The following is a 19657-nucleotide window of genomic DNA, read 5'->3' on the forward strand; positions in this document are numbered from 1 at the left end:
ATATTTAAAAATCTGTGCATTTCTTTAGGGAAGGGAACTGCAGCTCTCTGGTCGCCCCGCAACGTATACCACGACCAAGAGAGCTGCATAAACTGCAGCAACGCAGTATTATGTCAATCGTGGATCGGATTTACTGTATATTATGAATAAATCTACTAAGCGTTGTATACTGAACTATTCGTTTCTATTCAATGTGTCTACCGCCCTCTAACGATTCCCGTACGATTGCTGAGTTCCCTAAACTAGTAGAAACCCTGACCACACTTCGCGGTGAACCTCGACCACACTTCGCGGTGAACCTCGACCACACTTCGCGGCGGACCTCGACCACACTTGGTGGATAGCCTCGACCACACTAACACGATGTAGTATCTGAAATAGTTGAAATATAGTGTTTGTGAGGTCGAAAGTAGTAAACACAATAGGACCAGATTAAAACAATAATTCCCAGATATTATTGAAGGTAGTCATATGGTGAATACATTTTATAATTAGTTTGTAATTATACAACTTACTAAATTAATATAATAATTATAATAATAAATCCGTACCGGCATTATAATAAGACCAAACATACTGTAGAATAATTTATTTTAGTTGGAATTAATATTCGCTAAAATAATATTTTGTAAATGTAAAATATAGGACAAAAAGTTCGTTGGATTTTATTTTCACAGCTTCATTCCTTCAGTGAAAATAAATTCCATGTGAAAATAAAGTAAAATAAAATAAAATAACATTATTAAAAAATAACGGGAGACAAATGAAACAACAAACAAACACATACACGCCAGGGGCACGGAAATCTCACTCCAAGGGGAGATTTCACACACCGCCCAGAAATTTCACTCGCCACTGAGAAATTACGTCTGCCTCGGAGAATTGTTGTTATGGTGCACCGTAATGAACCCTTTCAATGTCACGCGCAATGTACCATGGGAGTATCTACCCTTGGTCCAACTTATGTTGGTTTTGATTATATAGGGGTATAGCCCTGCGTACTGTGTGTATGGGGCGCGTTCGGTTGATAGACAAAGTCCGGAACTTTGAGAAATATAACTTTTTTTAATGAAATAGCATGCCCAGGTACTAAAGACGATGATCGATTAACACATATATCCCGCACTCCCATGAGCTCGGAGTCGAACTGTGGATAAAATCGGCTACTTTGCCATGAAAACAAACGCATGCATTCTCTCGCTGTCTAATCGCAGGTTTTTCGAAAACCGCCGAAAAAAAAACACAAGAATCAGTAGAATTGTACTTATCACTAAAAAAAATAGTACAAAACTAATAAAGGAAATATTTTGCATAGTTATTCTGTCATCTAATGAGTTTCTCTCTTGATTTCAGCCACATCAATTTTCCCTTTCCCCGGGTTTCAAATGGGTTACCCCTGGCGACCATATAAGGAAACGCCGACTGTTGGAGGAAAGAATGACCATACAAACATATCGCTTACAGGCGCCATTTTCAATAGTGTTCGTAGATTTTAAATCTCACGACCCGGAAGTCATGATGAAGTACTCAGTTCTCCAATTCTACCAAGGAAACACAATTAAAGTTGAACTATTAGAGTATATTGAAGATTTGGATTGTGACTGAAATGAATATCCTGACTATTTTTTTTATTGTGATGTCGAATAACCGACCGTTCAATGTGCGACAAATCGCAGACTCGATCACATCTACTTGGAAGTAAGGTAACGTTGAGTTTATATACTTCCCATTTCAGGATATTTCGATTATAATCATGAATTTAATACAGAAAGATGTCACGTTAGTTTTGTATTTTATCACCGCAAATGACGACAAGTCAACATCGCCCGACACACTGTACACGTCATCTGTTGTATCTTTGTTATCCAAACTTGACCTCATCGATTTCCTCTTTCCCAACCAATCTTGTGTTCAGCCTCTTCCCCAGAATGCCGTAGTGTGTGTCGTGTTCTATGGGTCACCTGATTTTAAAATAAGAACACAAACAAGCGAGATCGTCCGATAGTTGGGGGTGTCCGATGGTTGGGCAAGGAAGTGTACTGTAAACTGTTGAACACACTTGGCGCAGATTTGACGGCAATAATTGTAGAAATAAATTACTATTTCACATCTCGTTTCTAAAACTTTTTTCGATGGTCCCACCGGTTTAATAATAATAAAACTACATTATGTAAAACAAACTACAGTGAGTTGTTCTATGGTCGTATAAAAATGAAATAAAATAAAATAAACTACACTAAAGATACAGTAAATTTAACCAACTAAACAGAATGCTAAATAAAGCTAAATAATATTACAAATGCATAATAAAATCACAATAAATTGGTATGGTACAGTACAATACAGTACTCTAGCTACTATTGCTAAGAAGTGAAAAAATCAAATCAATTAAAATCACATTAAAGTCAAAACTATGGTGGAAAGAATATGACAAGAACTGACAAAAATGTTAGTGTACAACTAACAACTTTTATTACTCAATCAAACCATGTTCTTGATTTGTATTCAAATTCACATAACCGCAATTTGTGTGTTTTCCTCAGTCACAGTATTTATTGTAAAATTTCTGGTATGGGTGCAGGCAAAGATACTGTATGATTTGATGCTATACAACATAAAATTGGTACATCCTGTCACTTACATGCCTGTGTCATATTTTCAGCTCACATCTCAGAACATTTTCCCCTTTCCTTTCATAATAAAGAATGACAATCAAGGGTACTTATCCTGCCATTCATTAAAACAATGGGAAAAAACACTTATTAATTAATGTTGGTTCTGAATGAAATATACTCGGGATAGAGAATCAGTATGAGTGTGGAGCTGTTCATATCTCATTTGCATACCAGTATGAGTGTTGAACACTGTGGAGCTGTTCATATCTCATTTGCATACCAGTATGAGTGTTGAACACTGGAGCTGTTCATATCTCATTTGCATACCAGTATGAGTGTTGAACACTGTGGAGCTGTTCATATCTCATTTGCATACCAGTATGAGTGTTGAACACTGTGGAGCTGTTCATATCTCATTTGCATACCAGTATGAGTGTTGAACACTGTGGAGCTGTTCATATCTCATTTGCATACCAGTATGAGTGTTGAACACTGTGGAGCTGTTCATATCTCATTTGCATACCAGTATGAGTGTTGAACACTGTGGAGCTGTTCATATCTCATTTGCATACCAGTATAAGTGTTGAACACTGTGGAGCTGTTCATATCTCATTTGCATACCAGTATGAGTGTTGAACACTGTGGAGCTGTTCATATCTCATTTGCATACCAGTATGAGTGTTGAACACTGTGGAGCTGTTCATATCTCATTTGCATACCAGTATGAGTGTTGAACACTGTGGAGCTGTTCATATCTCATTTGCATACCAGTATGAGAGTTGAACACTGTGGAGCTGTTCATATCTCATTTGCATACCAGTATGAGTGTTGAACACTGTGGAGCTGTTCATATCTCATTTGCATACCAGTATGAGTGTTGAACACTGTGGAGCTGTTCATATCTCATTTGCATACCAGTATGAGTGTTGAACACTGTGGAGCTGTTCATATCTCATTTGCATACCAGTATGAGTGTTGAACACTGTGGAGCTGTTCATATCTCATTTGCATACCAGTATGAGTGTTGAACACTGTGGAGCTGTTCATATCTCATTTGCATACCAGTATGAGTGTTGATTCCTGTGGAGCTGTTCATATCTCATTTGCATACCAGTATGAGTGTTGAACACTGTGGAGCTGTTCATATCTCATTTGCATACCAGTATGAGTGTTGAACACTGTGGAGCTGTTCATATCTCATTTGCATACCAGTATGAGTGTTGAACACTGTGGAGCTGTTCATATCTCATTTGCATACCAGTATGAGTGTTGAACACTGTGGAGCTGTTCATATCTCATTTGCATACCAGTATGAGTGTTGAACACTGTGGAGCTGTTCATATCTCATTTGCATACCAGTATGAGAGTTGAACACTGTGGAGCTGTTCATATCTCATTTGCATACCAGTATGAGTGTTGAACACTGTGGAGCTGCTCATATCTCATTTGCATACCAGTATGAGTGTTGAACACTGTGGAGCTGTTCATATCTCATTTGCATACCAGTATGAGTGCTGAACACTGTGGAGCTGTTCATATCTCATTTGCATACCAGTATGAGTGTTGAACACTGTGGAGCTGTTCATATCTCATTTGCATACCAGTATGAGTGTTGAACACTGTGGAGCTGTTCATATCTCATTTGCATACCAGTATGAGTGTTGAACACTGTGGAGCTGTTCATATCTCATTTGCATACCAGTATGAGTGTTGAACACTGTGGAGCTGCTCATATCTCATTTGCATACCAGTATGAGCGTTGAACACTGTGGAGCTGTTCATATCTCATTTGCATACCAGTATGAGTGTTGAACACTGTGGAGCTGTTCATATCTCATTTGCATACCAGTATGAGTGTTGAACACTGTGGAGCTGCTCATATCTCATTTGCATACCAGTATGAGTGTTGAACACTGTGGAGCTGCTCATATCTCATTTGCATACCAGTATGAGTGCTGAACACTGTGGAGCTGCTCATATCTCATTTGCATACCAGTATGAGTGTTGAACACTGTGGACAGTGTTCTCCCCAAAGCGTTTTAGCGTAGCGGGGCCGCTACTCCATTATTTATGCCGCTACTCTGAGAGATTGCCCGCTACTCTGTGGCATTTCCTGTTACTCTTTCTTTTAGCTTGTTAATACACGTGCGAATCTGTTAGTCAGCGTTATCAGCGTCCGGTACTGTGAGCCAAATCAGGTATGAATGGAAACATGTCAGTGATTACGCAAAGACAATGGACTAATACAGCTTCGTACTTCGACAATAAACACTTTCGCCCTATTTAATTGGGGTAATAGCGAGTATTTTCTCAGTAGCATATTTGGCTGGAAGAAGCAACGATGTCAAACAGCAGAAATACTACGTTGTGGTTCCGCGTAGAACGCCCTGCTGGGCCCCTGGTTGCGAGCGATAAACCCACCAGCAACGCGGTCACCGGTACCCCTGTCGGCAGTGGTACTAAACGTGTCCAAGATGATGTTACAACGAAAAGTGCAAAAAAATAAACTCTAGATTTGATGCACAATGGACAACAAAATATACGTGGCTGAGAGAAACATCCGATGGCAAAGGTAAAAAAAGTATTTATTTGTAGCGTTTTACTTGGAAGCGAGTTTTGACCTAGTTTAGTAAATTTTTGTATGGCTTCATTTTTTGCCGATCGTCGAAACATTTTTTTGGAAACGACCTTCTTTCTGGAAGTTCAAAAATTGTTGGCTACGATTTATCAAAGTAACTAATACTAGTATTGTGTTTTGAAATAGTTGGGTAAAGTTTATCGTGGCAATTTTTAAGTTTAGCGACTTTTCAAAATGGCGGCAATTTGTTTATTTTCGTGTTGATCGTGACGATATTTTTTAAATACAAGTATTGATTCGCTCCTATTTCTTATCTTTTAGGAATGCTGTGACACATATGTGGAAAATTCAACTTAAAAACATCCAGAAATAGTTCTTTGGTATGGAATTCTATGCCATGTATAACTATTACGAAATATGCTATCGATAAACACGCACACTCGGAGATGCACAAGAAGGCCATGTCATTTAATAGAAGTGGGAAGCAAAGAAAATCACGGCGTTCTCAAAAGCTGCAGATCACTGGGCTTCCATGAAAGTCCGAAGAATCAACATTACATAGAAATCACACAGCAGCAGATTCATTTAATCTTCTACATAAATTTGTTAAAAAATAAAGACACATTTTCATCCATGCAAGCCTGTCATTATTGTTTTCTTTATCTTCAGACAAATGCTAATGATATGTAAATTATATGCAAATTAGCCGCCACTCTGATACATTTTTCTGGGGAGAACACTGTGTGGAGCTGTTCATATCTCATTTGCATACCAGTATGAGTGTTAAACACTGTGGAGCTGTTCATATCTCATTTGCATACCAGTATGAGTGTTGAACACTGTGGAGCTGTTCATATCTCATTTGCATACCAGTATGAGTGCTGAACACTGTGGAGCTGCTCATATCTCATTTGCATACCAGTATGAGTGTTGAACACTGTGGAGCTGTTCATATCTCATTTGCATACCAGTATGAGTGTTGAACACTGTGCAGCTGCTCATATCTCATTTGCATACCAGTATGAGCGTTGAACACTGTGGAGCTGTTCATATCTCATTTGCATACCAGTATGAGTGTTGAACACTGTGGAGCTGTTCATATCTCATTTGCATACCAGTATGAGTGTTGAACACTGTGGAGCTGTTCATATCTCATTTGCATACCAGTATGAGTGTTGAACACTGTGGAGCTGTTCATATCTCATTTGCATACCAGTATGAGTGTTGAACACTGTGGAGCTGTTCATATCTCATTTGCATACCAGTATGAGTGTTGAACACTGTGGAGCTGTTCATATCTCATTTGCATACCAGTATGAGTGTTGAACACTGTGGAGCTGCTCATATCTCATTTGCATACCAGTATGAGCGTTGAACACTGTGGAGCTGTTCATATCTCATTTGCATACCAGTATGAGTGTTGAACACTGTGGAGCTGTTCATATCTCATTTGCATACCAGTATGAGTGTTGAACACTGTGGAGCTGCTCATATCTCATTTGCATACCAGTATGAGCGTTGAACACTGTGGAGCTGCTCATATCTCATTTGCATACCAGTATGAGTGTTGAACACTGTGGAGCTGTTCATATCTCATTTGCATACCAGTATGAGTGTTGAACACTGTGGAGCTGTTCATATCTCATTTGCATACCAGTATGAGTGTTGAACACTGTGGAGCTGTTCATATCTCATTTGCATACCAGTATGAGTGTTGAACACTGTGGAGCTGCTCATATCTCATTTGCATACCAGTATGAGTGTTGAACACTGTGGAGCTGTTCATATCTCATTTGCATACCAGTATAAGTGTTGAACACTGTGGAGCTGTTCATATCTCATTTGCATACCAGTATGAGTGTTGAACACTGTGGAGCTGTTCATATCTCATTTGCATACCAGTATGAGTGTTGATTCCTGTGGAGCTGTTCATATCTCATTTGCATACCAGTATGAGTGTTGAACACTGTGGAGCTGTTCATATCTCATTTGCATACCAGTATGAGTGTTGAACACTGTGGAGCTGTTCGTATCTCATTTGCATACCAGTATGAGTGTTGAACACTGTGGAACTGTTCATATCTCATTTGCATACCAGTATGAGTGTTGAACACTGCAGCTGTTCATATCTCATTTGCATACCAGTATAAGTGTTGAACACTGTGGAGCTGTTCATATCTCATTTGCATACCAGTATGAGTGTTGAACACTGTGGAGCTGCTCATATCTCATTTGCATACCAGTATGAGCGTTGAACACTGTGGAGCTGTTCATATCTCATTTGCATACCAGTATGAGTGTTGAACACTGTGGAGCTGTTCGTATCTCATTTGCATACCAGTATGAGTGTTGAACACTGTGGAGCTGTTCATATCTCATTTGCATACCAGTATGAGTGTTGAACACTGCAGCTGTTCATATCTCATTTGCATACCAGTATAAGTGTTGAACACTGTGGAGCTGTTCATATCTCATTTGCATACCAGTATGAGTGTTGAACACTGTGGAGCTGTTCATATCTCATTTGCATACCAGTGTGAGTGTTGAACACTGTGCAGCTGTTCATATCTTATTTGCATACCAGTATGAGTGTTGAACACTGTGCAGCTGTTCATATCTCATTTGCATACCAGTATGAGTGTTGAACACTGTGGAGCTGTTCATATCTCATTTGCATACCAGTATGAGTGTTGAACACTGTGGAGCTGTTCATATCTCATTTGCATACCAGTATGAGTGTTGAACACTGTGGAGCTGTTCGTATCTCATTTGCATACCAGTATGAGTGTTGAACACTGTGCAGCTGTTCATATCTCATTTGCATACCAGTATGAGTGTTGAACACTGTGGAGTTGTTCATATCTCATTTGCATACCAGTATGAGCGTTGAACACTGTGCAGCTGTTCATATCTCATTTGCATACCAGTATGAGTGTTGAACACTGTGGAGCTGTTCATATCTCATTTGCATACCAGTATGAGTGTTGAACACTGTGGAGCTGTTCATATCTCATTTGCATACCAGTATGAGTGTTGAACACTGTGGAGCTGTTCATATCTCATTTGCATACCAGTATGAGTGTTGAACACTGTGGAGCTGTTCATATCTCATTTGCATACCAGTATGAGTGTTGAACACTGTGGAGCTGTTCATATCTCATTTGCATACCAGTATGAGTGTTGAACACTGTGGAGCTGTTCATATCTCATTTGCATACCAGTATGAGTGTTGAACACTGTGGAGCTGTTCATATCTCATTTGCATACCAGTATGAGTGTTGAACACTGTGGAGCTGCTCGTATCTCATTTGCATACCAGTATGAGCGTTGAACACTGCAGCTGTTCATATCTCATTTGCATACCAGTATGAGTGTTGAACACTGTGGAGCTGTTCATATCTCATTTGCATACCAGTATGAGTGTTGAACACTGTGGAGCTGTTCATATCTCATTTGCATACCAGTATGAGTGTTGAACACTGTGGAGCTGTTCATATCTCATTTGCATACCAGTATGAGTGTTGAACACTGTGGAGCTGTTCATATCTCATTTGCATACCAGTATGAGTGTTGAACACTGTGGAGCTGTTCATATCTCATTTGCATACCAGTATGAGTGTTGAACACTGTGGAGCTGTTCATATCTCATTTGCATACCAGTATGAGTGTTGAACACTGTGGAGCTGTTCATATCTCATTTGCATACCAGTATGAGTGTTGAACACTGTGGAGCTGTTCATATCTCATTTGCATACCAGTATGAGTGTTGAACACTGTGGAGCTGTTCATATCTCATTTGCATACCAGTATGAGTGTTGAACACTGTGGAGCTGTTCATATCTCATTTGCATACCAGTATGAGTGTTGAACACTGTGGAGCTGTTCATATCTCATTTGCATACCAGTATGAGTGTTGAACACTGTGGAGCTGCTCGTATCTCATTTGCATACCAGTATGAGCATTGAACACTGCAGCTGTTCATATCTCATTTGCATACCAGTATGAGTGTTGAACACTGTGGAGCTGTTCATATTTCATTTGCATACCAGTATGAGTGTTGAACACTGTGGAGCTGTTCATATCTCATTTGTATACCAGTATGAGTGTTGAACACTGTGGAGCTGTTCATATCTCATTTGCATACCAGTATGAGTGTTGAACACTGTGGAGCTGTTCATATCTCATTTGCATACCAGTATGAGTGTTGAACACTGTGGAGCTGTTCATATCTCATTTGCATACCAGTATAAGTGTTGAACACTGTGGAGCTGTTCATATCTCATTTGCATACCAGTATGAGTGTTGAACACTGCAGCTGTTCATATCTCATTTGCATACCAGTATAAGTGGTGAACACTGTGGAGCTGTTCATATCTCATTTGCATACCAGTATGAGTGTTGAACACTGTGCAGCTGTTCATATCTCATTTGCATACCAGTATGAGTGTTGAACACTGTGGAACTGTTCATATCTCATTTGCATACCAGTATGAGTGTTGAACACTGTGGAGCTGTTCATATCTCATTTGCATACCAGTATGAGTGTTGAACACTGTGGAGCTGTTCATATCTCATTTGCATACCAGTATGAGTGTTGATTCCTGTGGAGCTGTTCATATCTCATTTGCATACCAGTATGAGTGTTGAACACTGTGGAGCTGTTCATATCTCATTTGCATACCAGTATCAGTGTTGAACACTGTGGAGCTGTTCATATCTCATTTGCATACCAGTATGAGTGTTGAACACTGTGGAGCTGCTCATATCTCATTTGCATACCAGTATGAGTGTTGAACACTGTGGAGCTGTTCGTATCTCATTTGCATACCAGTATGAGTGTTGATTCCTGTGGAGCTGTTCATATCTCATTTGCATACCAGTATGAGTGTTGAACACTGTGGAGCTGTTCGTATCTCATTTGCATACCAGTATGAGTGTTGAACACTGGAGCTGTTCATATCTCATTTGCATACCAGTATGAGTGTTGAACACTGCAGCTGTTCATATCTCATTTGCATACCAGTATAAGTGTTGAACACTGTGGAGCTGTTCATATCTCATTTGCATACCAGTATGAGTGTTGAACACTGTGGAGCTGTTCATATCTCATTTGCATACCAGTGTGAGTGTTGAACACTGTGCAGCTGTTCATATCTCATTTGCATACCAGTATGAGTGTTGAACACTGTGCAGCTGTTCATATCTCATTTGCATACCAGTATGAGTGTTGAACACTGTGGAGCTGTTCATATCTCATTTGCATACCAGTATCAGTGTTGAACACTGTGGAGCTGTTCATATCTCATTTGCATACCAGTATGAGTGTTGAACACTGTGGAGCTGTTCGTATCTCATTTGCATACCAGTATGAGTGTTGAACACTGTGCAGCTGTTCATATCTCATTTGCATACCAGTATGAGTGTTGAACACTGTGGAGCTGTTCATATCTCATTTGCATACCAGTATGAGCGTTGAACACTGTGCAGCTGTTCATATCTCATTTGCATACCAGTATGAGTGTTGAACACTGTGGAGCTGTTCATATCTCATTTGCATACCAGTATGAGTGTTGAACACTGTGGAGCTGTTCATATCTCATTTGCATACCAGTATGAGTGTTGAACACTGTGGAGCTGTTCATATCTCATTTGCATACCAGTATGAGTGTTGAACACTGTGGAGCTGTTCATATCTCATTTGCATACCAGTATGAGTGTTGAACACTGTGGAGCTGTTCATATCTCATTTGCATACCAGTATGAGTGTTGAACACTGTGGAGCTGTTCATATCTCATTTGCATACCAGTATGAGTGTTGAACACTGTGGAGCTGTTCATATCTCATTTGCATACCAGTATGAGTGTTGAACACTGTGGAGCTGTTCATATCTCATTTGCATACCAGTATGAGTGTTGAACACTGTGGAGCTGCTCGTATCTCATTTGCATACCAGTATGAGCGTTGAACACTGCAGCTGTTCATATCTCATTTGCATACCAGTATGAGTGTTGAACACTGTGGAGCTGTTCATATCTCATTTGCATACCAGTATGAGTGTTGAACACTGTGGAGCTGTTCATATCTCATTTGCATACCAGTATGAGTGTTGAACACTGTGGAGCTGTTCATATCTCATTTGCATACCAGTATGAGTGTTGAACACTGTGGAGCTGTTCATATCTCATTTGCATACCAGTATGAGTGTTGAACACTGGAGCTGTTCATATCTCATTTGCATACCAGTATGAGTGTTGAACACTGTGGAGCTGTTCATATCTCATTTGCATACCAGTGTGAGTGTTGAACACTGTGGAGCTGTTCATATCTCATTTGCATACCAGTATGAGCGTTGAACACTGCAGCTGTTCATATCTCATTTGCATACCAGTATGAGTGTTGAACACTGTGGAGCTGTTCATATTTCATTTGCATACCAGTATGAGTGTTGAACACTGTGGAGCTGTTCATATCTCATTTGTATACCAGTATGAGTGTTGAACACTGTGGAGCTGTTCATATCTCATTTGCATACCAGTATGAGTGTTGAACACTGTGGAGCTGTTCATATCTCATTTGCATACCAGTATGAGTGTTGAACACTGTGGAGCTGTTCATATCTCATTTGCATACCAGTATAAGTGTTGAACACTGTGGAGCTGTTCATATCTCATTTGCATACCAGTATGAGTGTTGAACACTGCAGCTGTTCATATCTCATTTGCATACCAGTATAAGTGGTGAACACTGTGGAGCTGTTCATATCTCATTTGCATACCAGTATGAGTGTTGAACACTGTGGAGCTGTTCATATCTCATTTGCATACCAGTATCAGTGTTGAACACTGTGGAGCTGTTCATATCTCATTTGCATACCAGTATGAGTGTTGAACACTGTGCAGCTGTTCATATCTCATTTGCATACCAGTATGAGTGTTGAACACTGTGGAACTGTTCATATCTCATTTGCATACCAGTATGAGTGTTGAACACTGTGGAGCTGTTCATATCTCATTTGCATACCAGTATGAGTGTTGAACACTGTGGAGCTGTTCATATCTCATTTGCATACCAGTATGAGTGTTGATTCCTGTGGAGCTGTTCATATCTCATTTGCATACCAGTATGAGTGTTGAACACTGTGGAGCTGTTCATATCTCATTTGCATACCAGTATCAGTGTTGAACACTGTGGAGCTGTTCATATCTCATTTGCATACCAGTATGAGTGTTGAACACTGTGGAGCTGTTCATATCTCATTTGCATACCAGTATGAGTGTTGAACACTGTGGAGCTGCTCATATCTCATTTGCATACCAGTATGAGTGTTGAACACTGTGGAGCTGTTCGTATCTCATTTGCATACCAGTATGAGTGTTGATTCCTGTGGAGCTGTTCATATCTCATTTGCATACCAGTATGAGTGTTGAACACTGTGGAGCTGTTCATATCTCATTTGCATACCAGTATGAGTGTTGAACACTGTGGAGCTGTTCATATCTCATTTGCATACCAGTATGAGTGTTGAACACTGTGGAGCTGTTCATATCTCATTTGCATACCAGTATGAGTGTTGAACACTGTGGAGCTGTTCATATCTCATTTGCATACCAGTATGAGTGTTGAACACTGTGGAGCTGTTCATATCTCATTTGCATACCAGTATGAGTGTTGAACACTGTGGAGCTGTTCATATCTCATTTGCATACCAGTATGAGTGTTGAACACTGTGGAGCTGTTCATATCTCATTTGCATACCAGTGTGAGTGTTGAACACTGTGGAGCTGTTCATATCTCATTTGCATACCAGTGTGAGTGTTGAACACTGTGGAGCTGTTCATATCTCATTTGCATACCAGTGTGAGTGTTGAACACTGTGGAGCTGTTCATATCTCATTTGCATACCAGTATGAGTGTTGAACACTGTGGAGCTGTTCATATCTCATTTGCATACCAGTATGAGTGTTGAACACTGTGGAGCTGTTCATATCTCATTTGCATACCAGTGTGAGTGTTGAACACTGTGGAGCTGTTCATATCTCATTTGCATACCAGTATGAGTGTTGAACACTGTGGAGCTGTTCATATCTCATTTGCATACCAGTATGAGTGTTGAACACTGTGGAGCTGTTCATATCTCATTTGCATACCAGTATGAGTGTTGAACACTGTGGAGCTGTTCATATCTCATTTGCATACCAGTATGAGTGTTGAACACTGTGGAGCTGTTCATATCTCATTTGCATACCAGTGTGAGTGTTGAACACTGTGGAGCTGTTCATATCTCATTTGCATACCAGTGTGAGTGTTGAACACTGTGGAGCTGTTCATATCTCATTTGCATACCAGTATGAGTGTTGAACACTGTGGAGCTGTTCATATCTCATTTGCATACCAGTATGAGTGTTGAACACTGTGGAGCTGTTCATATCTCATTTGCATACCAGTATGAGTGTTGAACACTGTGGAGCTGTTCATATCTCATTTGCATACCAGTATGAGTGTTGAACACTGTGGAGCTGTTCATATCTCATTTGCATACCAGTATGAGTGTTGAACACTGTGGAGCTGTTCATATCTCATTTGCATACCAGTATGAGTGTTGAACACTGTGGAGCTGTTCATATCTCATTTGCATACCAGTAGGAGTGTTGAACACTGTGGAGCTGTTCATATCTCATTTGCATACATTTCTGTATATAGTGTGCAGTTCTTATTCCTGAACTATATTTCATAATTCGATTTTTTCCAGTTTATTGAACTCACTATAATTTAGTATAATTTCCTTACAGTACTTGAATAATTCAATTCTGTGTGTATTGTAAAGACTGCAGTCCATAAGGAAATGTATCTCATCTTCAATCTGCTTTTATCACAGTATTTACATACTCTTTCATTCCTTGGTAGTTTGCGATGCCTGCCAGTTTCAATATGAAGTTTTCGATCAGAGATTCTGAACTTGCATAAGGCTTCTCTCAGTTTAACATTACTCATTGTTATTAAATATTTTTTCCATTTTAAACTGTGTTTTAATTTGACATATTTTGTTTGTTCCACCATTTGCTCTGTTGTCATCAAATATAGCTTCTTTCCATTTTATTATATAATTCTCTTTCAACAAAGCAGATATAGTCGTGGTTTGGAGTTGTTTCTTCTTTTTTATTTGTTGTTTTATTGCATTATCAAGATTGTTGTCACTGACTATTTTGTCAACATTTTTTGTCCACCCAGTTTTTATTGTGTTGACCTCATTAACTTGTGCGTCTCTGAGAGTTTTGATCTGAACCAGTATTTAATTATTTGTGTGTTAATTTTTATGACGAGAGGGTATCTTCCCAATTTCCCTAATATTGCAAGCTTAGTCGCATTCTTTTTAACCCCCAAGAGTAATCTGCAGAAATAATAGTAAACATTTTCAATAATATCTCTATTTTTAGTGACTTCCTCTCTCCATACTTCACACCCATAGCTAATGATGGAAGCTATCAATTTATCAAATAAATTTAAAGCTGTGCTTATTTTGAGGTTTGAGACAGAATTGAGTGTTTGTTTTAGTAAGAACATTGCCTTCATTGCTTTTTTTTTAGAGTTTTACAAGCCAATTTAAACTTTCCATTTGACGTAAATACTATTCCCAAGTAATCCGACCACATCAATTTCATTTCCTTTATAGAAAAAGATTTATGTTTGACAATTTGGTTCCTCTTATTAAAGATAATTAATTTTGTTTTGCTTAAACTTACAGTTAATTTCCACACATCATATTCTGCCAAAACATCTAAACTGTTTTTGCATACCTTCCTGTGACCACAGGGAGTTGGACAAACTTGTGTATTTTAATAAATTATTAAATAATAAAATGTTATATAACTTTTCTTTTACCCCCCCCCCCCTGGTCTTTTACCCCCCTTTGTTTATACCACTCTTTCCTTTATCACAACTTTGTTACGCGCTAATGTTATATGCAAATTTTAACGCGCGATGTAGACACACCCTATTATAGTAAAATATCCCAAGGGTTGAAACGCGCCAGGACTGTGGCATAAAATCACCGTCCGTGCGTCTGTGCGTTTCAGGTGTGGGGGCTATGAAAGCTGCAATGTTAACATTCACTCACAACTTGTTTCAGTTGTGGGGGCTATGATAGCTGCAATGTTAACATTCACTCACAACTTGTTTCAGGTGTGGGGGCTACGAAAGCTGCATTGTTAACATTCACTCACAACTTGTTTCAGGTGTGGGGGCTACGAAAGCTGCAATGTTAACATTCACTCACAACTTGTTTCAGTTGTGGGGGCTATGATAGCTGCAATGTTAACATTCACTCACAACTTGTTTCAGGTGTGGGCGCTACAAAATCTGCATTGTTAACATTCACTCACAACTTGTTTCAGTTGTGGGGGCTATGATAGCTGCAATGTTAACATTCACTCACAACTTGTTTCAGGTGTGGTGGCTACGAAAGCTACAATGTTAACATTTTCTCACAACTTGTTTCAGGTGTGGGGGCTATGGAAGCTGCAATGTTAACATTCACTCACAACTTGTTTCAGTTGTGGGGGCTACGAAAGCTGCAATGTTAACATTTTCTCACAACTTGTTTCAGGTGTGGAGGCTACGAAAGCTGCAATGTTAACATTCACTCACAACTTGTTTCAGTTGTGGGGGCTATGAAAGCTGCAATGTTAACATTCACTCACAACTTGTTTCAGGTGTGGGGGCTACGAAAGCTGCCATGTTAACATTCACTCACAACTTGTTTCAGTTGTGGGGGCTATGAAAGCTGCATTGTTAACATTCACTCACAACTTGTTTCAGTTGTGGGGGCTATGAAAGCTGCAATGTTAACATTCACTCACAACTTGTTTCAGTTGTGGGGGCTATGAAAGCTGCAATGTTAACATTCACTCACAACTTGTTTCAGTTGTGGGGGCTATGAAAGCTGCAATGTTAACATTCACTCACAACTTGTTTCAGTTGTGGGGGCTACGAAAGCTGCATTGTTAACATTCACTCACAACTTGTTTCAGTTGTGGGGGCTACGAAAGCTGCAATGTTAACATTCACTCACAACTTGTTTCAGGTGTGGGGGCTATGAAAGCTGCAATGTTAACATTCACTCACAACTTGTTTCAGTTGTGGGGGCTATGATAGCTGCAATGTTAACATTCACTCACAACTTGTTTCAGGTGTGGGGGCTACGAAAGCTGCATTGTTAACATTCACTCACAACTTGTTTCAGGTGTGGGGGCTACGAAAGCTGCAATGTTAACATTCACTCACAACTTGTTTCAGTTGTGGGGGCTATGATAGCTGCAATGTTAACATTCACTCACAACTTGTTTCAGGTGTGGGCGCTACAAAATCTGCATTGTTAACATTCACTCACAACTTGTTTCAGTTGTGGGGGCTATGATAGCTGCAATGTTAACATTCACTCACAACTTGTTTCAGGTGTGGTGGCTACGAAAGCTACAATGTTAACATTTTCTCACAACTTGTTTCAGGTGTGGGGGCTATGGAAGCTGCAATGTTAACATTCACTCACAACTTGTTTCAGTTGTGGGGGCTACGAAAGCTGCAATGTTAACATTTTCTCACAACTTGTTTCAGGTGTGGAGGCTACGAAAGCTGCAATGTTAACATTCACTCACAACTTGTTTCAGTTGTGGGGGCTATGAAAGCTGCAATGTTAACATTCACTCACAACTTGTTTCAGGTGTGGGGGGCTACGAAAGCTGCCATGTTAACATTCACTCACAACTTGTTTCAGTTGTGGGGGCTATGAAAGCTGCATTGTTAACATTCACTCACAACTTGTTTCAGTTGTGGGGGCTATGAAAGCTGCAATGTTAACATTCACTCACAACTTGTTTCAGTTGTGGGGGCTATGAAAGCTGCAATGTTATCATTCACTCACAACTTGTTTCAGGTGTGGGGGCTACGATAGCTGCAATGTTAACATTCACTCACAACTTGTTTCAGGTGTGGGGGCTATGAAAGCTGCAATGTTAACATTCACTCACAACTTGTTTCAGGTGTGGGGCTATGAAAGCTGCAATGTTAACATTCACTCACAACTTGTTTCAGGTGTGGGGGCTATGAAAGCTGCAATGTTAACATTCACTCACTTGTTTCAGTTGTGGGGGCTATGAAAGCTGCAATGTTAACATTCACTCACAACTTGTTTCAGGTGTGAGGGCTACGAAAGCTGCATTGTTAACATTCACTCACAACTTGTTTCAGTTGTGGGGGCTATGAAAGCTGCAATGTTAACATTCACTCACAACTTGTTTCAGGTGTGGGGGCTACGAAAGCTGCATTGTTAACATTCACTCACAACTTGTTTCAGGTGTGGGGGCTACGAAAGCTGCAATGTTAACATTCACTCACAACTTGTTTTAGTTGTGGGGGCTATGAAAGCTGCAATGTTAACATTCACTCACAACTTGTTTCAGTTGTGGGGGCTATGAAAGCTGCAATGTTAACATTCACTCACAACTTGTTTCAGGTGTGGGGGCTACGAAAACTGCAATGTTAACATTCACTCACAACTTGTTTTAGTTGTGAGGGCTATGAAAGCTGCAATGTTAACGTTCACTCACAACTTGTTTCAGTTGTGGGGGCTATGAAAGCTGCAATGTTAACATTCACTCACAACTTGTTTCAGTTGTGAGGGCTATGAAAGCTGCAATGTTAACATTCACTCACAACTTGTTTCAGGTGTGGGGGCTATGAAAGCTGCCATGTTAAAATTCACTCACAACTTGTTTCAGGTGTGGGGCTATGAAAGCTGCAATGTTAACATTCACTTACAACTTGATTCAGTTGTGGGGGCTATGAAAGCCGCAATGTTAACATTCACTCACAACTTGTTTCAGTTGTGGGGGCTATGAAAGCTGCCATGTTAAAATTCACTCACAACTTGTTTCAGGTGTGGGGGCTATGAAAGCTGCAATGTTAACATTCACTCACAACTTGTTTCAGGTGTGGGGGCTACGAAAGCTGCCATGTTAAAATTCACTCACAACTTGTTTCAGGTGTGGGGCTATGAAAGCTGCAATGTTAACATTCACTCACAACTTGATTCAGTTGTGGGGGCTATGAAAGCTGCAATGTTAACATTCTCTCACAACTTGTTTCAGTTGTGGGGGCTATGAAAGCTGCAATGTTAACATTCACTCACAACTTGTTTTAGTTGTTGGGCTATGAAAGCTGAAATGTTAACATTCACTCACAACTTGTTTCAGTTGTGGGGGCTATGAAAGCTGCAATGTTAACATTCACTCACAACTTGTTTCAGTTGTGGGGGCTATGAAAGCTGCATTGTTAACATTCACTCACAACTTTTTTCAGTTGTGGGGGCTATGAAAGCTGCAATGTTAACATTCACTCACAACTTGTTTCAGTTGTGGGGGCTACAAAAGCTGCAATGTTAACATTCACTCACAACTCGTTTCAGTTGTGGGGGCTACAAAAGCTGCAATGTTAACATTCACTCACAACTCGTTTCAGTTGTGGGGGCTACGAAAGCTGCAATGTTAACATTCACTCAACTTGTTTCAGTTGTGGGGGCTACAAAAGCTACAATGTTAACATTCACTCACAACTTGTTTCTGTTGTGGGGGCTATGAAAGCTGCAATGTTAACATTCACTCACAACTTGTTTCAGGTGTGGAGGCTACGAAAGCTGCAATGTTAACATTCACTCACAACTTGTTTCAGGTGTGGGGGCTATGAAAGCTGCAATGTTAACATTCACTCACAACTTGTTTTAGTTGTGGGGGCTATGAAAGCTGCAATGTTAACATTCACTCACAACTTGTTTCAGGTGTGGGGGCTATGAAAGCTGCAATGTTAACATTCACTCACAACTTGTTTCAGGTGTGGGGGCTACGAAAGCTGCAATGTTAACATTCACTCACAACTTGTTTTAGTTGTGGGGGCTATGAAAGCTGCAATGTTAACATTCACTCACAACTTGTTTCAGTTGTGGGGGCTATGAAAGCTGCAATGTTAACATTCACTCACAACTTGTTTCAGGTGTGGGGGCTACGAAAACTGCAATGTTAACATTCACTCACAACTTGTTTTAGTTGTGGGGGCTATGAAAGCTGCAATGTTAACATTCACTCACAACTTGTTTCAGTTGTGGGGGCTATGAAAGCTGCAATGTTAACATTCACTCACAACTTGTTTCAGGTGTGGGGGCTATGAAAGCTGCAATGTTAACATTCACTCACTTGTTTCAGTTGTGGGGGCTATGAAAGCTGCAATGTTAACATTCACTCACAACTTGTTTCAGGTGTGGGGGCTACGAAAGCTGCATTGTTAACATTCACTCACAACTTGTTTCAGTTGTGGGGGCTATGAAAGCTGCAATGTTAACATTCACTCACAACTTGTTTCAGGTGTGGGGGCTACGAAAGCTGCATTGTTAACATTCACTCACAACTTGTTTCAGG

General features: G+C 40.0%; 1 long non-coding RNA gene across 1 annotated transcript in view; it reads left to right on the forward strand.

Annotated features, from left to right (window-relative positions):
- The first annotated feature begins 1426 nt into the window (after positions 1-1426).
- LOC146730217 (uncharacterized) overlaps positions 1427-19657 on the forward strand; it is a 73459-nt gene continuing 55228 nt past the window's right edge. The window contains exon 1 of the long non-coding RNA XR_014927777.1: positions 1427-1703. This is a non-coding gene — a long non-coding RNA (uncharacterized LOC146730217). The remainder of the gene's footprint in view (positions 1704-19657) is intronic.

This window comes from Saccoglossus kowalevskii, chromosome 20 (genome assembly GCF_978046115.1).
Source record: "Saccoglossus kowalevskii chromosome 20, keSacKowa6.1, whole genome shotgun sequence".
NCBI lineage: Eukaryota > Metazoa > Hemichordata > Enteropneusta > Harrimaniidae > Saccoglossus > Saccoglossus kowalevskii.